The sequence below is a fragment of the Corvus hawaiiensis genome, chromosome 12 (assembly GCF_020740725.1).
Source record: "Corvus hawaiiensis isolate bCorHaw1 chromosome 12, bCorHaw1.pri.cur, whole genome shotgun sequence".
NCBI lineage: Eukaryota > Metazoa > Chordata > Aves > Passeriformes > Corvidae > Corvus > Corvus hawaiiensis.
The window spans coordinates 10,884,721-10,909,300 of record NC_063224.1 but is presented as its reverse complement, the minus strand read 5'-3'; positions in this window follow the sequence as shown (position 1 = coordinate 10,909,300).

Below are 24,580 nucleotides of genomic sequence, written 5' to 3'. Positions count from 1 at the left end.
TCACTCCAGTGCTGGCCTATGACCTTACAAGTAGGGTCAGTCAACATGCTACAAAGCTTTCCTTGCCATTTATCAAATAACAAAGCAAACCAAATTACATAGTTTCTATAGCAGGCCACTACAGTATGTAAACTGCAGAGAGGGCTTACACTGCTCGCTCATTCTGAGGTGCCGACAACATGAAAGGCCCTTTCGTTCCAGTGCCTGGAGCCTGTATTTGTCTATCTCACCTATTACCAGGAAACAAAGAGGCTGCAGAGGTTGAGCAAGCAAATGGAAAATGAAAATGGAAGAAAAAACAACTGCCTGGCTTCGAAGAACTGTTTGTCTAAAATGTATGCAGACATGTCTCGGGCAGTTTATGGTGCTGAGGGCCTCTTTCTCTGGCTGAGAGCTGCTCTCCCTCTGCAGTAATAGAGTCAAAGAAAGGTTGAGGCAATGTCTCCTTTAACTGTGTAATGTATTTATCCTCCCAACTGGTGAAATGCTCAATAGCTGTCATGATTAATCAATTGTATTAGTATTTCATCTCAGACAGTCCCAGTCGTGCGTGTCACTACAGATGTGTTTTCAGAGATACAGATGTGTTTTCAGAGATGCACAGCAGCGTTGCCAGTGCTGCCAAAATCAGCTTTCCTAGTATGGGAGCAGTGAGAACATATCATATCATCAGGTGAAATTTGTCATTATTCAGAAAGTCTACTCAAAGCTGTGAATGAATTAAGCTGTGGAAAGACCTCCCCTTCAAAATCTATCTGCTTCACTGAGAGAAGCTACTGCTCCTGGGTATGGATTTCCATTCCCTGTCCCCTGTCAGGCTTTACTGCCTTTGCTGGTCTGCCAGAGAGCTTAGTTCATGTCAGGTGAGCATGTCAGGATGGGCATAGACCAGTCATGTAAACGGTGTAAATAAGTCCTCTTTATTTTGTCTGAGCTCTATCAAGTGTCTGTACCCTCAGCAAGGGAAGAGGTCACAGGCATTTAAGGTTAGTCATCTGCCTGCTGATGGAGATGCACTTGGAAGGAAATGTGTGCTCACGGTTCAGGACCTGGCTGGTTGCTGATTTTTTGTGAAGGACAAATTTATTTCACAAATGGTGATAAGGACATGTGTTCCCCCTCTGCTCAGCAGTGGTGAGGCCACATCTGCATGGTGTGGCCTGATGTGGGCACAGAAGTAGTAGTACAGGAGACATGGGTGTGTAGAAATGAGCCCAGACAAAGACTGAAAAGGTGATGAAGGGTTTGGAACATTTGTTGTACGAGGAGAGGCTGAGAGATCTGAGATTTTCCAGTCTTGAGAAGAAAAGACTCAGGGAGGCCTCGTAATTGTGAACAAATACCTGATGGCGTGGGGAGTAAAGAAGATGGAGAGTCAGGATCTCCACGGCAATGCCCAGTGGAAAGACTGGAGACAAGGGGCATAGACTGAAATAAGTTCTGTTTAAAAGTAAGATCTATTTTACCACAAGGATGATTGAACACTGGATCAAGTTTCCCAGGGAGGTTGTGGAGTCTTCACCCTCAGAGATGTTCAGAAGCCCACTTGATACAGTCCTGGGCACCCTGCTTCAGATGACCCTGCTCAAATGGGGGTGGGATGAGATGATTTACAGAGGTCTTTTCCCACTTCATCTATTCTGGGTGATTCTATGGTTTAGTGTTCTACCGTGAGCATGGAACCTCCTCTGAATCTGAATTTCACTGCTGTTGAAGAGCTTCCAAGGATGGGAAGGATGCAATGCACATGTGGAGGGCAAACTTTGAAAAGGAGCTAATATGTATTGGCATGAGGATATCTGCACACAACCACAGAGAAACTTTTCCAACTTTTTTTTTTTTAATCAGCAAAACAGGGTTTTTTTAATGAAAGGAGCTTATCTAGGCAGAAAGTAGGAAAGAAAAGCAAGGGACGAGTGCAGTGGGATGAATGGTGATTGCACAAGAGTTGGCAAATGCAACTATATCCAAATATAATGGCATTAAGTGTTCATTGTGAAATTAGATCAGCTTTTTAAGAGCTGCAGGGTGAAAAAACACAGTATTCAGCTAATTAGACAAAGTAAAAAGATAATATTAAATTCTTTTCCTTCAAAAAGTATTTGTCTGCACTACCATGAATTTTAAAATAGAACTGCTTGAGATGGCAGCGTTATCAAGTGATCTGCCATTAAAAGAATTATAATTCAGGTCTTTTTAATTCCCTATTGTGGAAATCTTTAAATTAGAATATATCTAAACTGTACAAATCTGTAGTTCTCCTAGAACAATGCTGACACAGTTCTCTGATGCTCATTAAAAAAATTTTATGCCTTGATTTCTATATAATGGAACATGAGGAAATTTAACTACTCTTACTGGGTTTTGTGCCCAGTCCAGATAATTACTAAAGCATCTGCCCAACTTTCAACATGTAAGTAGTTTAATCAAAGTTGGTGAGACTACTGACGCACTTAAATGAACTGAAACTGTAGTTGCCATTCTTCATTTTGAGTGTCATGAGTCAAAGGCTATCACTTTTAAGAATACAAGTCACAGCATTACAGAATATGCTGAGTTGGAAGGGGCCCACAAGGATCATCGAGTCCAGCTCCTGGCCCTGCACAGGACACTTCAAGAGTCACACCATGTGCTGGAGAGCATTGGCCAAACACTTCTTGAACTTGGTCAGGCTGCTGCCGTGACCACTGCCCTGCAGTGCCTGTTCCAGTGCCCAACTGCCCTGTGAGTGAAGCACTTTTTCCTAAGTCAAGAATTTAAACATCAAAAGTATATCAAGTTGAGAATATTAGAACTGACATCAAATGAGTTTACTTTTGATAACTTACATCTGTACTTTTGAAACCACATTACTCTTGTATGTGTTTATTGGCAGCTAATAGTGCTTTGCTCAGAAGCTTTGAGGTTCTTTAATAGACTCTAGCAGCAAGAAAGCTTGATGATCAAGCTCCTTGAAAATTAAAATTAAAAAATCCTATTTGTCAGAGGCAAAATTGTCCTGTGCTTTCAATGGATACTTTATAACCTTTCATTAACAAAGCAATTGGACAATTTTTTTTCCTTCACCCAAGGAATGTAACATTCACTACTGGAACACAAATAATGTTACTAAGTATATACTTCCATTCTGTTTGGCTTTTAACTTTTTTCTACCTTTCTTTTGTTGCTAAAGCTCTTTGAGATTGAAAGGGTTGATGCAGGATTGGGGCATAATTTGAAGCAGGCATTTGGTTAGTGTCGGAAGTTTATTGGGTTTTTTGAGTTCGGATGAGATTTGCTGTCCTTCTCCTAAAGATATCGTGTATCCAAATTACTTACTTTGCTCTTCTTATCCCAGATACAAAAAATTTAATGATGCACTTGTACTTAAGCATGTGCTTACATAGACCCTTGTGTAAGGATGTGAGCGTGTATTGGTGTAGCTTGCTGAATTAAGGGCCAGAAGCACATAGTAATTTGATTATTAAATCTACTTCTGTCCCTGGGGGCCCATGGTCATGCTTTTGGTAGTTAGTCCTGAATGAATTAGTCCAAACATAAGTAATATTACTAGTCAACAGCAACCCAAGCCAACTGTTTTGTCAATAGTTTTGTATAATTCTGTAACTCAGAACAACTGCACACTAATTTTATAATGTGTTTACATATCAGATAAAAAAAAGTGGTTGAGGATAAAGCTTTCTTTAGGATTTTTTTTTTTTTTTTTACATTTATCAGATCATCTCTAAGGGAATGATAAAGTATTTTCTGAAGGAAAAAAAACCCAAACATATCCTGGAAAGATGGTACATGCTTTGGGACTGTTTTTGTTGTTATTAAAATAGCAAGTAATTAGAATCAGCGGTCCATGAAGTTTCAGTTGGAAACAAAAGAAATCATAAGAATTTCCCTGTTTACTAGATTCTCTCCAATTAGAAATGGTTTCTGATAATATGAGAACAGCATAATGAAAACTTGCACAATGTGTAAATAACACTTCATTAAGTTCCTTTTTGTTTTTGAAAGTATCTTGTCTTGGACAGAAGGGCAAATTTTGCCAAGTGGAACTGCTTTCACCTTTGCATGATAGGGATGTAATTGAAAGTAGCCCTAGGTGTTCTTCTTGTGCTATTTATTTAAAGTATTTATACAAGAATAAAAACCATTGAGATGAAACCTCACATATCTAGAGTAGTCTGTCTGCAGTAAGGATAATATTGATTGCTATGGCAGAAAACTCTGAAGCCAGGTCACCTTCCAGCCATTGATTGTCTTCTTTCAGACTGCCAATGATGGCTGCATTAATTGTGTTGCTGAACTTAGCAATTCTTATGGTTTTTTTATTATACCTCTATCCGTTTTCCTAAAATGATTGAAATATGGTAGTCATAAAAAAAGACTTGAAATAGAAGCTAGAGGAATTTTAAAGAAAAATATTTTTTGAATGCTAATCAACAACATTAAGTAAAATCACTGTCTTTACATTTCCATTGGCAAGACATAGTCCAATTTGAGAACATGGACAGAAAAAAAACCCAGGAAGGAATGTACAGGGCTGCTAGGGAAAGATTCCTTGAACATGGCAAAAAAAAGAGGAGTTGGTCTGCAGCCCCATGTTGAATGTTTTAATAATCTGGCCGTTCATTTTGTTTAAGGTAGGGCTTGCAGACATTTATCTGTCTTTATTGCAAAAGTATTTGCATGCTTACACCTATTTTAGCTGTTTTTCTTCACATGTATATATGTGTGTAGCTTACACACAGGTAAAATGGATAACACAGTCTGTGACTGAAAGACAATTTTTGTTCAGTTCCATAAATAATTACGATGAATGAAAAGACTTCATATTCTTTCACAGTTTGCAACAGAACAGCTTTACAGCCAGGAGATATGGCTGGGGTTCTTAGAATCTGATGGTAGCCAAATTTTGTTAGTGTTTCTTTAAAATTCATATTCAAGAAAAGAGCTGTTCAGAATCCCCAGTCTTAGATGCTCTAATGGGTTTTAAGTTTGGGTTGTAGCAGCTGAGCACGAGTGTCAGCATGGAGAATGGTTTTCCAGAGAAGTGAGATGAAAAAGGTCTCTCAGATCTTCCTCAAGGTTTGCTCAAACTCACAGCCCAGCTATCCAAGGATTTATGTCCTATCATCAAACCCTTCTCATGAATTGCAACTGCAACTATGGGCAAGAGGAAAGGAAAGGAAAAGGTAACTCAAGTCTTTTCAGCAGTACAGCCCATGAATCCACAAACCTCTACAAACACAGGTGTAGATTGTATGTATGGACAGCAGTGCAGAGCAGAAACCTCTCCTCGAAGTGGGGGACTGCCATGGAGGAAAGGGGTTGAGTTTTCAAGAAGAAAAACCTGGAACACAGCAAGGCTTCAGGAGACACCTTGGAAAAGATCTTTTCACTCTTTTGCCGTCCTTAGTCCTAACGTCGGCAGTTAATATCTCCAAATCAAGATGTTTCTCTGGGTCTGTGCTTTTAAAGCCTGAACAAGCTGCTGATAACCAGTTTATAGCCATTTTCTATTAACCTTCTCCAGCTCGCCTGTGGTGCTGCATTTGTTCCACTGTCCTCAAGTGAACATTGCATCCCCAAGCAGACCTGGAAACTACACCCTTATCTTTTTTTCCTCTTTCAAATTGTCAGCTGATTTCAGCTGCTATGAAAGCTGGTTCCCAAACTAAAGAAGTACTATTAATTGCCAGCAACATTAGCAAAGTGTCTCATTTGAAAACATCAAGGCATTTATGATTCCATGCAGCAAAATAAAATCATGAGTTTCTTTAGCTATTTGGTTTATTGAATTAGGTAAAATAAGGCACTGATGTTGCTTTCTACTCAATTTCCTAATTTAGGAGCATTTGACATACATTTTTCATACTAATATATTTATATGCTCATTTGATTCTTAATAAAGAGGATAGAAAATATTAATTTTTTTCTTTTATATGAGCTCTTATATAGAGGTCAAGCAAGATTTCAAAGAGCTTGCTGTGCTAATAGTGTAAGTCCAGGCACCTTACACATGCCAGAAGAAGAACATCTGTAAATGCTGTTACAGGGGGCAGATGTGCCGTGAAGTTTCAAAGGCTTGGAGAGGCATGTGGAAGCTGCCTCAGATAATGCACAGCTGACAAAATTAACAGTTTCTGGTATGAGGCTCTTTTTAAAGGCTTTTTTTTTATTAACACATGTGGAGAAAGTATAGCTAAAGAGCTGATAATTTGGGTTGTTGCAATAACAGTTCCCGTACCAGAGGCGAAAGGCCACCTCCCCTTTAAATGGCTTGAAATGCAATACATTTCATAAATACAGTGGAAAAGAAACAGCTCTCCTCACCCCTTCCTTTGCCTAGGTGAAATATTCCTTAGGGAAATTTGTCCAGTGAGACTATTTCCAGGCTGGTGCTACACAGCAGATATGCTTGGTATATTCGCTTCTTTTCCGTTGTCTTTTCTACATTGATCATAAACCAAATGTGAGTCCCTTTGTATCCATCCCTCTTACAGACAGCTGCAGCTTTGGTGTGGTGTCTTGTTTAGGAAGAGCAGCAGCTGCCCAAGTCACAATTTGCCTATTCCTTCAAATCATACACACTCTACTTAGAAACCATTCCTTTTGTTGTTGGTGGTGGTGGTTTGTTGTTTTTTTTTTTTTTGACAGAGGATTTATTAAATAAAAATGAGGAGGGTAGTATTGTTATCTGAGAAGATCAGATGTGTCATGTAAGCTGTAGAGTCAGGCACCTGCATCCATCAAATATTTAAGAAAACATCTTAGGATAACATGTAGCATAATTCTTTAATTTTAAAATCTCTTCCCACAGTACAAAACCTATTCTCATAGATACTTAGTTTCTAAAGGAAATAAGACTTAAACCGATATTTGATAATCAAATCTCTCCACCTCTATCCTTGCTCTTTAAATCTATATTTTAAAATAAGTAAGAATACTTTTCCCCAAACTTCAGTCAGTTTTTTACCTTTATAAGATGTTTCTTTCAACACAACTCAACCGCTCTCTCTATTGCTTGAATTTTTTACAGCCAACAATTTTGTATGTGGATAAAGTACTAAACACTAAAGTGCTGTTCTAGTGTTACACATAGTTCTCCATGGAAACATAAATCCAGAATTAACATCACACTGAAGAGTAGCTGAAGACATTTTAAGAAATGTCCCAAATTACTTCAGTGTCTAGTAGCCAGACAGAAACAAAAAGCACACACATTGCAAGATGTTATGAACCTTTCTATCAAAAATAATAAATGAAGATGTTTGCTAAAGTTGTTGGGTTACAGTTTGACTCAAAACACTGCAAAAGAGATTAGACTGGGGGGAATATTTTCAATAGTCCTGTTCAATAACATCTATCTACTAATTGCAGCCAGTTAGGAAAAAGTAAAAGATCCAGCTTTGTTTCATCTGATTTTCTAAAAGAACCAAAAGTGGTGGTGCATGATTTTGATATAGAAGGACATCTGTAAATGACAAGAGCTTTACTGAAGTATTTCATTTCAGTAGCAGTAAAAAGAGCCTACTGCTCAAATCATTAAGTGGCTAAAAATCTAGCATTCTTTTGGAAGACTTTGCAAGTTTGCATTAAGCATGCTTTCAGTTGTCAGGCTCTTGTTGTGACATATTGTTTGAGTCAGGCTTCATCAATCTACAAAGCATTACTTGAGGTCTGATGGCATGTGCCTACACCCAATATACTATGTACAAATGGAAGTGATACAGGATTCTGTAATTACTACATTTCTTTTTAGCCCCTAAATATTTGGTGCACTAAATTTCTGCCCTGAATTTTTCAGAAAGCAATTAGTTGGTTGCCTTATCTGCACAAAGTAGATAAAATATTGTGGTATTGATGATTTTTCGTGTGCAGATGTTTTGATTTTAGCACATCTGTATGCAATAAATCTATTTTCTGTGTAGAAATCGTATTTTATTATATGATTTAGTATGGAATGTTGAATAAATAATTTAAATTGAAATTCTTTCTTTGGGGCCACACCAGAATTATTTGCAATAGCTGATCATACCACATATATCCTTTTTTGCACATAAATATATTAGCCAATTGCTTTTAAAAAAGCACCAGTTTTGCTAATATTACTTTACACACAGATGGATAAATGTCAAAAATTATCTTATGTGTATTCTGCCTGGATTTTTGGTTGTTTCTTATGTTTCTCTCATTATAGATGTTCTAGCCTAGCAGATTGAGTTTGCAGCTAGATTGTGGTGTTGGCTGTAAAGAATAGAAATGAGTGCATGGAGGGAAGAGTGGAAATGTTGGCTTCCTTCTGTCTGTCTTCTGTTAGTCATCTGTGAGCCAGGGCAGAGCTTTGCAAATGCAAAGTAAAGTCTCCTGTACTATAAACCCTATGTAAATTAGCCTCTGAGGACAAATTTTATACATGGGGAGTGGAGTGAGCCGTGTGTGCTCCCAGCCCTGGCAGAACACTTGGCTGTAACCCACAACCTGAGAGTTCAGCCATGAGTAACCGAGAGTGGGTTTTGATTAGTTTTTCACTGTAATCATAAGTACCAATGCAGTGAGACTAAATCATTAGGCCAATGCAGGGGCTGCAGGATGTGGGAGCAGCACAGGAAGACACTGTGTCCCATTCCTCTGTAGGGTCTCACAGGGCAGAAGGTTTTGGAGAACAGATCTGCAACCTTTATGCTTCTGCTCCCAGAGCCATTACCCAAAGGTGTTAAAGCAGCTGCATGAGGGGCCTCCCTCAGCTGTAAAATCACAGGGTCTGTTACCTACTTTTCCTCATTGAAAAGATAACTATCCTTTCTGGTGTGGAATTCGTTGTAACAACGGATCCATGTGAAAGAAGACACTTCTCATCTGACAGTTCTCGCAGTTGTGTCCATAGAAAGCAGGGTAGGCAAACAGCAAGTATTTTTCTTTCTTCAGTGGTTGGGTTTCCATGTTAAATAGCAAAATGGACAATATAGGGGATTTTCTACATATATATATATGGTCTGTGGACAATAAATTGCTTCCTGACCATATAACTGTCCTGCAGGTAATTACATTACTCTTGCACAGGAGTTATTTTGGTTTTGTTGTTTTTTCTGTCATCAGCTCCTAAATCTCAGCAGCCAGTAGTTTATTTTATTACCAAACAGAACACTTTTAAATGACTATGGATAGTTCAGAGACTTTGTCACTTGTTTCTCCTACTAGTCCATCCAAACTTGAGGATTGTTGGGCAATAGTGCAAAGGTTTTCTATCTTTTGTTTTTCTGTGAGACGTCCTTGTTGGTTGTCTACATCTATAAATATATGCATGTATGTATGCATACATTCAGAGCTGAAGCAAATCTATTCAGAGTTGTTTGCTGGGAGTTTATTTCTGCTGATACCAGGGGTCAGGTGTTTTTAAAAATATTTTATACATAGTGCCTCTGTCCTGGTGCAGCCACGTTGAGCACATATATTGCAAATATCTATTTCTAGACAGCATTCCAATTTTTAAGTAATGCCCTAAATCCTTGTAAACTGATGTCTGATAACATATTCAGTAGTAACCCTAGGCATCAAATTATTTTCTTTAAATATCTCTGGTTTAAAGTAAAAACATGTGCTGCTTTCCAAGTGTATGGTGTTACCTAGTGCTCCCGATGCAACCACTCTGACTTTTATTCTGTATGCCATGAATTTGTGTATCTGTGTGTATATCCTGCCTAGCCTGAAATGTGCTCTCTGTGACCCTGACTACTTCCTCAGCTGAGCTACAGTGAAAAGCAAGTGGTATCTGTGGTCATGGCTGAGTGATGCTATGGCCAGTGCAGCAAGTTCCAGGGCCAGAGCACAGAAACCTTTAGTACCAGTCATGCTTCCAGCACTGAAAGAGGGGGTTTTGTGGCATTTGGTTGTTTTGGAGTTGGGTTTTTTGGTTTTTGTTTAGGTTTTTTTTGTTCTGTTTTTTTTTCGTTCTATCATCTCCAGTCTTTGACCCTATGACCAGTCTGGGACTGAGCAATAGAAACTGGGAACACGAGTTTAGGAACCTTCACATGTTACTCAGCAGGAGTGGCCTGGTACCAGGGAGGTCTTGGGATCCTAGACATAGAAGGAAACTTCACTGGGTTTGCAGAAGATTGCATTTGCCAATATCAAGCACAAGAGAAACTTTAAACTGTTTTAGGAGCGATATAATGGCATAATAGGTAAGGAGCAAGGTAAGTCAGCATCCTTGGTTTCTATCCCTGGCTCTGCCAGCTGCTTGCTGTGTGACCTTGGGTGAAAGACTTATTCTCTCAGTGTCTCAGTTTACACATTAGTGAAATGAGAGTAATGATACTTACCTATCTCATTGGGGCTTTTTGAGGCTTAATTAATTGATGTTTGTAAATCACTTTGTGATCCTCTAGTGAAAGTTGTTAGAGATCTGCCAAGTATTTATTCTCTCAGGTTTTTTTTTCCTCCTGCTAGTCTGCACTCATCCATCTAATATCTAAAAGCATGCTCACAGCTAGCAACAGATAGTAGCCAAATTACTCTTAACAGGAGATGTATGGAAGCTTTCACAAAATTACTTTTGCAAAGTACCGTGCTTTTTGAAGTACCATGTGCAGGGATGTAATGAAACAGTCTGTGACAAGTGTCTGTGCTACTTGATGAACTGACTGTGGTTGTGTTTTCTCTTGTAATATCTTTCAATGGTCCCAAACATAGTTTTGAATTTCAGATGTGCCTTTCTTTTAACTAATTTGACTTTGGAAATTTCTTTGGCACTCCTAAAATTTTTTCCTATGTTTTTGATTTCATGTACACTTGTCAGTAATAGGGCTGTATGTCTTTTCCTCTGGGATGGCAAAAGAAACACAGGTTCATTGTTATTACCTATTTTGCAGTTTCTCCTCAACCTGAGAGAAGGTTACAGACTGTGTCCTGCCAGAGGTTTAAGGTGGGCAGACTCTTCAAGTGTTAGAAAGCCTTGTGGAAGTACAAGGCTACATCCTTAGCTGTACAATAGTGCCATAAATTCAAATCCTCATTTGCTTTGAAACTGTAAAGGAACTACATTCCGTCCTGGGGGGCACAGCTGAAAATGCAAAAGTGAGGAAGCACAACCCCTCCCCACTCAAAATTTCCTTTTCAGAAGGAGGAGAGTTTCTTCACTGCTGCTCTGAATGGGCTGTGCTGTGCCTGGAGACCTGGCAGAGTGCAGGTCTGAGCACATGGGCAGAAGGTTAACCCTGGATATGAGAAACTGCTGCTCAGAGTGGTGAAACTGGGCTTCAGAAAGTACACCTGAGGAGTGTTCGAGGAATTTGAATATGAGATGTTGCAATAAGATGGGAAGGGACCCAATTTAAACATAAACTAAACTTCTCAGACATCATATTTCTTGCAGACATCAGTGTCAGTGTTAAGGGAGGATATAATTCTAGAAATACTGTGCCTGTTTTACAAAAGAAATTGTGCGTGTCACTGCATTATGTGGATGACGTACATTCCTGTATGGAAGTATAAGGACAGGCTCTGACAGGTCCCTCCATGTCAGTGAAGAACTCCCAACTCATTGGTTAGTCATTTCCTGAGAAGAATTTAAGGGATTGTCTCACCTCAGGAGATGCTCGTTTCCAGCACTGGACCTGGTCCTTTGTGAATCCAAGACAAATTTCAATCCTTCGTAAAGAGAAAAGCTTTATGTGTCCATATGTGTTTGCACAAAAAGTCCTACTAAATACTCTGTAAAACTGCCCACAAAGATCTCAAAAAGGGTATCCCAAGGTATCCAGTGTTATGGCAGTGTTCTGCATCAGATTTGATAGTCAGGAAAAGCCTGTGAAGGAAGAGCAAGGATAAGAGTATACAATGAATTAGGCTTAGACATAAATAGACCATGAACTATTACGTAAATAAGAGACCCCTTCTCTTGAGATTTTTCTTCTCCCTGAGTATTTCTGCGTCTTGATACTCTGCTCACAGAAAAGTCATGGGGGCATCTGAGCTCAAGGACATGACTGCAGGACTGACACCCAGCCTTGGCCAGGGCCAGTCAGGTACTCAGCAAAAATCTCTTGTAACCATATCCGGTCCAGTATCTGGTTAGAACATATTAAAAATAAACACTCTCTGAGAAATGAAACAGGATTTTTATCTGTTGAAATTTATGAAGCAAACAGCGAATGTGTGAGTGTGCCTCCTTCACCAAAGAGTGCTGCTTAAATGACTGCAAAGTTGGATAGCTATCGGGAATTCATCTGGAAGTAGGCTTAAAATAAAATTACCTTGCTGTGCAAAAGCCATCATAATACTTTTGACGCTTCCTTATTGACAGAGATTGCAGGGGAAGCAGTGAAATTATAAAATAAATCTACAGGCCAACTTTGAGTGTTCATTTAAAAGAGGACATTCAGCTACAGTTCCAAAATCAGTTGCAGTATACACCACTGAAGTGCTTGAGCTATAATTAGTGAGGTCCTAAATGAGATAAGCATGGCAATTTAATTATCAGATAACTTTAAGATATGCTTAAAAGGATTCCAACTTGATAAGAATTGCGATAATGTTTTCTACTCAGGGAAAATATCAACATCTAAATATTTAATACAGTCGCAGGAAATTTAAATGAAGTAAATTTTCAGAGAAAAACGAGGCAAAATGCTTCCTACAGCAATATGGTTCAGACAGGGTTTCCTTTTAATTTTTGATGAGTATTTGTTCTTCTGAGGGTTACATAAGTGATATCACAAATTCTAAGCCCTCTTTTTCCCTTCCTCCTGTGGTACAACTAAAGGCACATTTAGCTTGCATGTTAATTCAGAAATGTGCCTGATAGGTCTCCTTAACAAAACTGTGCTTCAACTTTGTGATGGGAACTAATCTGTGAGCTGAGCATCCTCTCTTCGTTTTGCTCATGAAATCCAGCCATACTTTATATAAGAATGCAGAGAAGAAAGACAAATAGTTTATCCTCTAAGCCACCCAGCATCCTGTTCTTGATATTTCAGGAACATATGCTAACATATGCTTTCCTCAAGAACTTCAAAAACATGCTTTTAGCAGCAATGAAAATAGTATCATACATCGAATTCAACTTTAAACCTCATAGTTTACCTCTAATACCATTACCTCATGTATAGAAGAAAATGTAAATCTAAAATATGCTGGTGATTATAACCTTTCTTCCTGACAGACACTGCAATATAAATGCACATAAATTGAATTTCTTCTTTAAAGAAATTTGAATACCTTTGGAGCATTTTAGCAAATCATCTCCAGCCCTTATGGCACAACTTCAATGGACTGTGGAAAAGTGCTCTCCCTATGGCATGACTCCTGCAATAGAAGGACACAGCAAGGCAGAGAAATGCCAAGAAAAATAGAATGTATTCCGTTGATATTCAAAATTTATTTTATTAAACTTGCACAAAAGACCAAAAAAATGGAAGCTGGTTTTATGAGAAAAGGCATTCAAATATTAACTCTGTGAGTGCCATTTGCATTGCTTGTCTGGAAAAAGTAGGAATTGAAGATACATAGTTTGACTTTGCTCCCTAGAAGAGCTTTTTGATTCTGCATGTTAACCATTAAATCAGAAACTGTGAGAATGAGTAAGTCATGAGTAGGAGATTCTGATGCATCAGATGAGAGTTCTTCAGAGGGATTCTCCCTTGGGGGAGAAATTAGTGTATTTGAGCAATTTTGTACTAATTAGTAAATATGCCAATTGGTGGATAACAGCCATATTTCAGAATTCTATTTCTAGGGGAACATATGGCAATGTTCCTGAATACCGTCAGCTGTCAGTGTTTATCTTAGAATACGGATGGGATATGAAGATGCCAAAAAAAGTATTTTTCAGAGCAGCAAATACTAATATTTCCATAATATGTTGGAAGGATAAACTAACTGAAGGTTCGTAAGTGTTTGGTTGAGTGGAGAATGGCCAAGTTTGCTCTAAATTGGTTGGAGCACTTTCCTGTTAATCCAAACAAGGCAGGTGTTTACTTTAGCAAGGTGAGATGCTTCAGCAGATTACAGATTTTTACCTCTGCATAGTGCAGTGTGAATACTTTACGGTAATCTTGGGGATTGAAAGAACTGCTCATTGATGTAGCCTCACCACATGGTATATCTTAAGATGATCTACTGCCAGGTAAATTCATGGGTTATTTCACCTCAGTGGTGAAATATTGCCCTTAGCCTTTGGCTCCACATGTGGTACAGACTTTCCAACTTCAGAAAATTAGAAATTGGTAAACACTGTAACTTATCAATAAATATGAAATGTGTGTGTATGTGTCAACACTGTCCCAGTCTGCCGTTACAGGTAATGGTCTGGATTGTTTTCATTCCTTCTATAACCACTTATTTTCAGAACTTTATAATTTATGCATAAACACTTCCTTGTGACAAAGATCTAGGATGTAACATAAGCCAAAAATTTGAGGTTTTTTTTTAAACCAAACCTGTTTTTACACAAGGTTTATTAGTAGAAAGATATTCTTTGAATTCTGAAGAAATAACTTTTTATAGAAAAATTATGAATAAGGGTTTTGTTTAGTCATTTTTCTGGGTGAGAGTGTGTAGGCATCTGAGATCTATGTGAAGTGAACTGTGGTGCTGGACAACCCTAGTGTTCCTTTACAACCTTTTTGCATTTAAGCAGAATCTAATTTTTCTTTATAAAATATGTCACCTCTTCATTTTTCCATTCTAGTTAGAAAACAGGGCGGGTAAAAATTTCAAAGCTCCTCCATGGCTTAGGGCCAGATGAGAGTTAAGACTCTAAATGTCATTTAAAACCTGGCCATTAGTATCTTCTCAATAAAGCAACAAAGGCGCTGAAGAGCCTGAGTCTCACAGAGAGTCACTGGGATTTAGAACACTATAGACTAGAATTAAAGATTAAAATAGTCAATTAAACTGCTTTTTGAATGCATGTAGACATTCTCCTGCTCTTCCAGACACCTGGCTGCTTTTGGGAATCTGGCCCTGAGTCATGTCTGCATGTCCTGTGCTCAAAATGTGAGCTGCCAAGTCATCTGGAGCAAGGCATTGTCTATGCTAGCAATTTAAAGTAAAGCTTGCCGGAGTTTTTGATGTGGCTATTTAAAATTTACATTAAACCCCCATCAGAGCTATAGCAAGGATGGGAGGAGGTCTAATGCAAACACTTCAAGCCAATGCTCTGCTTCAGTTGCTGCAAGGAAATTGCTGGTGGAGACTCAGCAGTAGAGCTGCTCTAACAGTGGGCCTTCAATGCAGGCAGGGAAATGCACTGCAGGGGATGCAGTCATGGAGTCATTGTGCTATCCGGCAGTGGCCAGGGGAGCAGGGATCAGGGATGCTCAGGGCTCTGAGTCGCCTGTGATGCCAGGACCATGGAAGAGACTAGCACAGAACCTGGCTGGGCAAAATCTGCCTGGAAGGTTTTCTTGGTTTCCTTGCCCTTCTGCATCAGTCTGTGGTAGAAACTAAATGCATCCAACTGATGAAATTCTGTAGTCTAGGACCCAGTGATGGTTTTATTCTGATAAAGTGCACCAGCTGTTGCAGGGCCAGGGGGACAAGAAGCTTTCAGAGCTCCAAGGCTGCACTGCTGCCTCACAAGTCATACTGGCCCAAAAGAAAGCCTAGCCCAGCCAACCAGGAGTGCTTCTGGAAAGAAATTCATAATGTTTGGAAATACAGACTAGAACATGTTCAAAATGGCTACTCTTTTTCTTCTGACAGGTATAAAAAAAACATAGAATAGAAAACTAGAATGTAGTGTAATACAGGGCTGGAAAATTTCTTGCCTTTATCATGACTCTTACTTACGTAGGTCTGTCTCCTGAATTCAAAGGATGGAGAATTCTTTAGCTAGGAAATGTATAGCCTATACAGTGCCAAGAAAAGCTAGATAATGTTGAAGTTGATAGCTTCAAAAAATGCAAGGAATATAAAATGATCTCTAAGTTTGTAATTTTTAGGTTCTGTAATTTTTAAGGAAAGCTTCTAATTTTGGGACCCAGGTTATGATATGTGAATGTTTGGGGTTGATGGTAATGTACAGAATAATAAAGTCATTTGAGCATCTGTCAATTCTCACGTTTGAAAGATCAGTTCCTCTTGGAAGAATACTTGTTCCCTGCCAGTACTGATATATTGATTAGACTGCTGTATCTTTGGCAGCTTGTTGTTTCTTCTGGAAATCTGAAATATGTTTTAAAAATAAATACAAAATCTCCCCTCTCCCTGACCCATGTAAAGACGGTCATCTGGACATAATCTCTAATCACAACTACAGGCTGTGAAACTGGGGGTTGCAATAGAAATGCCAACAAAATTTTAACTGTGCCATAACACAGTAGTTACGTAAATAAAGTATATAATGCACTTAATATGCTAATCTCTGAATATCAGGAAGCAAAATCTCTCTGGACCAGAACTCAGCTATGACACTGCAGCCTTTTGCTTTGGAAAAAAAGAGAATCAATTGCAGAGCCTGTAAGGGCGAGCTGGTTCTTCTGGTTAGCCCTAGCATTTCTGGGAGAATGAACAGCACTTCTTAATTTTCACTTCAACCACTAGCTGCTTTTTTTAATGGTATGTCTTGCCAGTTAGGCTTGAATCTGACATGTTTTTGATGATTTATTTTTGTTTGACAATAATGTAAAATACAAACCATCTGATGCTAGGTTTTAGCTCCATTAGCTAGGAACCACAAACCTATGCCATGTCACTTTTTCTTTTTATAGTGCTGTTTCAAACTTACTGGCATAATTGGTCGATCTTTTTCTTTGTCTGGATTAAATGATGGTTTTGGCTAGAGTTTCAAACCATGATGCCAAATTTTCTTACTCTTATGACTCCCATCTCCATGTTGCACAGGACTAACTATATAATATTCAAATGGCTCATTTGTAAACACACAATTATGTACACAAAGAGTGCTTCTTAATGTTTCCCCAATTTGGCTCTGCTGTTACACTAGTGATGGCTGCTGGCATGCAGACCAGCTAATTTGTGCCATGCCAGCACTCCGAAAGCTGAATTAAATTCAGCCTGGATAATGTACAAATACTGCAACCTAATGCTTTTTAAAAGTCAGTCCCTGAAGATCATACATACAGATGGGTTTCTGTTCAATACGTGTATCTGTGCATGCACCTCTCATGCCAATATAAGGATTTTAGTGAGGATCCAGTTAACAGACGTATGTTGGCACATTATTCCTGAAGCAGTTCTTCCATTACGTAATGGGGCTGCCTAGACATAACCAAAACAGCTCTCCTCAGACTTGTTGGACAAAGGGATCACAGCCAGCCCTTACCCTCTGCTGGAGGTGCTGCAGAGAGACAAAAGAACAGCCTGATGTGTGCAGCGGATCCATGTACCACCCACAGAGCCACAGCAAGATGGAGCCATGGAAAGATGCTTTGCTGGAGCCCAGGAGTCAGGGCGGGCCGGGGGAGCCAGGAGATGTGCACAGGACTGGAACTGCTCTACAAACACAGGTTTGCAAACATGCACCTTTTGGCTGCAGTAGTCAATTTGCTTATCCTTTAAGGTAGAGAGACAATTTCAATTTGTGAAAATTTCTTACAAAGGTATTTCTTACCTTGACATAGGAAGCACTCCTGGTTGGCTGGGCTAGGCTTTCTTTTGGGCCAGTATGACTTGTGAGGCAGCAGTGCAGCCTTGGAGCTCTGAAAGCTTCTTGTCCCCCTGGCCTTGCAACAGCTGGTGCACTTTATCAGAATAAAACCATCACTGGGTCCTAGACTATGGAATTTCATCAGTTGGATGCATAAGTGATAGGACCTTTTTGGAAGGACAGTAACAGATTTTACCCTATGTGAACCTCAATATACAAGTCTCATCAGCCACAAGCCAGTTCACACCCCAGAGCGTGAAGCACTAATGAGTCACAGTGGCTCAGCAAGGTGTGTAATCAAAGTGTCCTGAGCCCACCAGAGTATGTTATGCAACAGAAACACTTTCAGCCTTTTTGGAAGTAATGTTGTCAGTAAGTTTGTGGTGTTTAATGCTCCCAGGTGTTTCAGTCTGTCTCTCTTCAAAATACAGGAGATACCAGAGGTGTGGCTCTGTCCAAATGTCTTAGTCCAGGTAGTGTTTATTCACATTTTTTGAATCTATGCACTGGAATACCTTCTGTAGCAGTGAAAGAAAGTAGGAAATAAAAGATATGAGTGTGCAGCAGAAACAGAATGAAATTGCACTGTGGAAAACCTTTTTCATGTTTTAAACCTTTTCTGCACATCTGTAGGCTGTTGGGATGTGCTAATCACCAACTAATAGCTGCTGCTTTGGAAAATAATAGGATGAATATAAGATATGGAGGGGATGCAGAATGAAGATTTGATTATTTTAAACTTGACAGGTTTCTGAAGAGAGTTTTTAGTGGAGGAGGTATTGGAGGTGGTTGTTGTCACCATGTATTTGGGGGAGGAAGGCCACTGCTGGTGCTTTGTGAAGAACCGGGAGGGCTGGTTCAGTTTGTGCAGGGCTGCAGATTTTGGCTAATTCACAAAGCAAAAAGTAAAATCAAAAGGAAAAATCATTTCCTCAGCTACAAGGTATTAATATCCTGTTCAATTTAATTTCTACCTTTTGTTATTGTGAAGCCTTTAATATGTAGTGTCAGCTTGGCAAGGATTTTCCAGCAGTATCAAAAGAGAATTTACCCCTGATATATTGTCACAGGAATTGCTGCAGCTCTCAATAACAGAATGTCTCAAGAAGCAGCCATGGAGTTGACTGCTGCAAGGAGAATAAATCCCCCCTGAGCAAAGTACTGCCCAAAGTCCCCAGGAGTCTAATAATAATTTCTGAGACAAATTAATATAATCAGGATGCTGCAAGTTCCTCACTGTGTGGATATAGCTCAGGTGTAAGGCTGACCAACAGGCTTACAGTGAGGGGGAAGAGCTGGGCTGGGCACTGGTGGTTTCGGGCTGCAAAACCCTCCTGCACCACGTGCGCTGAGATAACTTGGCCTGGGACAAGGAGGCACAACTGCTGTGCAAGGCGGCTGCTCATGCAATGCATAAATACATTCCTTTGTGCCGGGAGGTGAGGCAGCTCTGTGCTAGAGAGCCAGAAGTGCTCTGTACAAATCTCTCATGCTATTATCTCAAAGATAAATATTCTCCTTGTTCCACATATATTGATTTTTCTGATTAAAGAAAAAGGGCATTTTCACAAATATACTTCCTGCCTTTAAAATATCATAGAACTCAAGTTAAATTGCCCAGCACTTTTTTCATGATATATTACTGTTACTGTGTGTTTGCTCCTACTCAGATGAACCACAGATGGAATTTGCCTACTTTCAGTCTTACATTAGTCATAAAACCACCAAAAGGATTTATTAAACTGAGACTTGAAAACAGAGCTGAATTCTCCTTTTCTGTAGTTTTCATATTCTGAGTTTTGGATCATTGCTGGTTTATTTGCAGGTCTAGAAAGCCTGCAGGAATTGCTGCCTTCTCAGCAATTACCCATCGAGACAAATGATAAAGCAAAGCATCTCAGTGCTTACTAATATTAATTTAATGAACACTTTCTAAATTGTTCTCCCAGTGTTGAAAAAATAGGACAAAAATAGAAGTAATTTAGAATAGATGACGTTGATAATTCTTATCTAGTTCACACATCCATTTAATTTGGGTATGAAATGTATCTATCCATTTAAATCCTGGAAAATTAACTAAATCAGTGTTCCATGAAAGCCTCTCTTCCCCCTGCTTTATTAAGATATTGGCCCACAGTGGACCTTTTTCCTTATATCATTAAAATTCTTCCTTTGGAATTATCTCAATTCCATATATGACCTGTGGCCTCAAGTCACCAATTAAATGACTTCAGCAATACCCTATTTCCACTGAACAGCAGCTGAAATATAATGTACCTTTATTCTTTACCAAGATGCACAACTCGGGTATTTAGGGTTGACTGAACAGCAGGACTGATTTCCCGTCCATTCACCCTTCACCCCTTTATTGGAAGAAAAAAAAAAAATTATCTGGGCTCTATCATCACAGTGGCCAAACCATTTTAGTATCTGTTATTGTTTCCCTGCAATGAGTTTACAGGATGTTGCAAAATATGAAGATGTGGTTTACAGCGCTCCAGTTTCATGCTGTATGTGAATAGTGTTATACAAGTCATGTGGCAGCTCAAACATGTGTTTTGAGGTTTTTGGTGTGTCACTCAAGGCCCTTGGCCCCGTGTCCTTTGTATGGCTGGATGATGAATTTTATACTGGCAGAATATGATGTTTGTGGAAAATAGATTTTTGTGTGGAGGAGCTGCCAACATATTTCCTTAGACTGACATCAAAGTACAACAAACGCTGTCAGGGAAGCCTTGTTCTAAAATGCATGGATTTGTGCATTAGTGTCTGTGGGAATCTGTGTATGTATTCAGGGCTTTTCTCATATTTAATAATAATAAACTACCAGACATATGTATCTGTAACTCGGCACACTCTCTCTGCCCCATCTACAGCCATCACCTTAAGATCTTTTATCTCAAGCTAATGACAGTTCTGCCTTCAATAGTCAACAGTCCCTGACAAAATCCTGGAGTTGGCCAAGAAGACACAAACCAGAATTCCTAGAAATATCTAATATTCTTCTTACTTTTGGCATTATCACAGAAATTGTTCGTTTTAAATTCTGTTTGGCATATCTGAGACCTTAAGATCATCTGACAGGATCAGGTTCAGTGTGAGTGTTCTCTTAATTCCAAAACCATCCAGCTTTCAGTCAGTTTCACACTTTAAACCTCAAAACAAATATATAACCTTATTGATTCTCACTTGTCATATGACTGTGCAGAAGCTTGTTTAATTGCTTTGTGCAATTAGATATAGTTACATATAAACACCGTAGATAAAAAAGAGTGCAATTTGTGTAAGAGGCACTCCGTGCTGAAAAATCTTAACTACATTGCTTCAATATTTTATCATTTGAAAATATAAATTGTAGGGGTCCTCTTACACTAATGACTTTGGAAAATATAAAATCAATGCCTTCTCTATTTCTGAATTTTATTAGCCTAAGAGTGAGAAAGTAAAACATTTAAAAATACGTACAACCTATTTTTGTCTTTGGGCTGTTTGCTTTGCTTTTGCCCAGAGACATGGGAAACAGTGATGGATAGTCAGAGTGGGCAACCCATCTCTTTTATTCCCACTGTGCTCTATAATTTTTAATCTTTATTGTGTCTAAAGCTAAATCTGAGGCATTCCAGAGCCTCAATGCTGTGTTCAGCAAGGTCCAGTCAACAGCACTCTGAGCTGGAAGGCAAAAGTCCTGGTGCCAGAGGTCAGGGACTGAATGGGGAGCTGGAGCCCAGAGATCAGTCCTCTGCGGTCTGGAGCTTGTGCAGAGCTCTGCACCAAAAGAAATGGAGTATAAAATGCTGCCAAGGCAAACAAAAGCCTCTTACTTTCCTTTTGCACTGGTAAGAAGTGCTGCACAGGCAGCAGTCAAACTCTTCTCACTGAGACCATGCAGTCATTCCACTGCACTGTTTTCCCAGCAGCCAGGTATTTATAATGATGCTTTTCTATACTTGAGATCTGTGGCTGAAAATTTAAGTGACTTGTTAGTGATGTTTCTCAGCTTTTGGATCCTGCATAAATAATATATTGATAATGGTTTGTTATTTTGCTTTGGTTTCCTTTCAAGCATTGTCAAACTGTAGTTCTAAAACACATTAAAAAGGAGAAGGATTATTTTGCAGTCAGGTAGGCTCTGTTAGAGAGAGGTAATAGGGAGAAACAAGCTTCAACAGATAGGCAGGCAGTTGTCTTGATCGTACATATGTTTTAACTTGTGAAAAGACAAAAATAGTCTTCGTGGCAGAGATGTCTAAAGTCTCACTGAGTTGTCATCTCAATAAACTATCAGTCAGGACCTTTGTCATTTTGTTACTGTCTGTTGTGTGGCTTTATTCACCTCTCCCTGCACTTTATTGCAGGGAAAGTCAAAAAAGTCCTAGGTGTCTTTTTTTTTTATTATTTTATTTTATTTCCACAGAGCCTTAATCTGTTTTACATCTGTATGTGACTGCAGAAAGGCAAGAAAGGGTGAAAATTGATCAATCCACAGTAAAGCAGTGGGAGAGCTACTTAGTACTGTTGAAATAACTCCTGTCCTATCCTGACAGATCTCAGCGCTGCAGCTTCAAAACCGCTAGCAATCCTACGGAGTGTTTTTTAAGTGAAGTGCTAGTATTCCCTTTCGGTACATTTCTGAAACTATACATATGTAGGTTTGCTAGAAATATTTAGGAGAAACAGCTGGACGTTACAAGAAAGCTGTCTTTTATACTTAATCTTTTTTATACGACCAAGTTCATATTTATAGCGTATTTTCCTTCAGCTTTCCTGCTTCTAGCCCCTGTCTCCTTAATCTTCTGTGTCTTACATTTGTGTCTGAGCATACTTTCAAATGAGAGGTCAGAGAAGATTGAGCACAGTTTTGTCAGTGCTAAGGGCCTGATTCTGCACTCCTGATTGATGTCAGGATATGTAATAATAAAAACGATCAGGAGGCCCCCACTGTTGCCTGGATGAAGAATCAGTCTGGCATCACTGCTCTGGGAGAAACCCCCTGTTCTCCTGCCCTGCCATTTTATACTTGCTTTTACAGAGATAAGATATGAAAACCTGTGGCTGCCTCATTTGTATCCACAAATGTGTTTGCAACCATCTTCAAATTACCACTTCTGCAGCATTCCTGAATGCCTGCTATGAATAGCCTCCTTCAGGATAAAGTTACAAGCACAACATGGTCCAACAGAACATCAGTGAAATGCCACGTTACCTCTGAGTCACTTAATTGGGCTCAGAGCAGATAAAAAAATATCCCCAAAGTCACTGCTGTTATTAGATCATTGTCTGGCCAATGCATGGAGAACATGGAGAGCCCTAGGAGGGCTTTTTTCCCTTATTCTGTATTTAAATCTATGGGGCTGAACAGTTGATTCTAGACTTGGACTGAACTGAACCTTTCAATAACTTGTATTTTAATCAAAATCAGATGTATATGTGCGTGTATCTTCCTGCAACCAGCCCAGAAGATTTTTCTTCAGGGTATTTCGAAATCATAACACTTAATGGGTGATGTGGTGCATTTTGACATTCTGAGACAATATTTATCTTCATTAGAACAAAATTATGTCATCATTGCTGTGCTCTAAGTGTTATAAACTAATCAAGTAATAGTTTGCTATGGGAAAGCTGTTAGAAGTATCAAGACTATAAGGATAATAATGTCCATTTAAAAAAAAAAAATGTGTACAATAAAAAAAATCTCTTATCTCACCTACATTTGTAAGAATTCACTCCTTCTGTCAGTCCCTGAATTTATGGTTTTCTTCTGAAGAATGGACTGAAGAAAGTTGTTCAGCCAAGCCTGAGCACTTAAATTTTCATATTTGTTTGAATATGAAAATTACATCACTACCTTTTGTGATGATAGTAGCCATACACGTGTGACATGATGAGATAAAATTGATTACCTTTTCCCAAAGCAGCCTTTTCAAATGGGGCTGACCTAACCCCATCAAGCCAAGGGGTCAGCCTCCGTAGTTACTGTTACCCTTTCACTATGATGCAGAAAGTCTTGGGCTTTCTGAGGGGAAGGCACCCAGCCCAGCTGGCTGGGACTCACCAGTCACAAGCCTGCAGCTTAATTAGCCAGTTTCTAGTCCAAAGGAGTCTGAAGAGCAGATCAGTATGATATGCTCTCTTTTGCTTCTCTGAGTTAGAAGATGAAAGTGTATTTTCCTGGAGAATGTGTTACATAGCTCAGTTTATGACAATCCAACCTGACAATACTGAAGATATGAATGTGGGGATGTTATCCCATCAGGAGAATCAGGAGTGCAGAGATTGCTTCTGCTCTAGTCCTCAGTACCAAAGATAGATTCAGGAGGAGCCAAGAGCAGCATAATATTTTAACAGTGGTGGAGAAGGAGCCCTGCATATGAAGGGTAGCCCACGTGCTGCTTCTTCATTCCAGTGTTTTCTCCTTTCAGCCAGTATTGGCTTGTCAGGGTGTGTTTTAAGCCAGCTGTTCTTCAGCCAGATTCCAGCCTCCCTCTTGCACCCAGAGGTCTGGAAGACAGTGCTGGCTGTGCAGGATGAAAAGGATATGTCTTGGCATATTGCTGGGCTATTAGTCCGTATCACTGCATGGTGGTCCCTGGAGATGGCTCTGGAAAGGGACAAATGAACTGGACAGTATTTAGCAAGTTAGAACAAACTAGGACTGGCCAGTAGCTAGGCAGGTACTTGGCATGGGTTGCAGGTTTCCTGATGGTGAATCAAGCTATCTTGGTCACAGAGCTCATGTGCTTGCCTTCACAACCTGCTGTTTCAAGTCAAATAGATTTTTTTTCCCCTTCTTTTCTGGCATAAATAAATCATACAATTAGAAGAAAAATCAAACCGCACACAAAGTCCATGAGCCAACCAAGTGAAAAAATCTGACAGAGAAAACACCTCTGTCTGCTTTTCATTTTTAAGTGTAGCAGGACTTTCCCCTCACAACTACAGTTAATCCACTGGCCTTTTTCTTTTCAACACAGA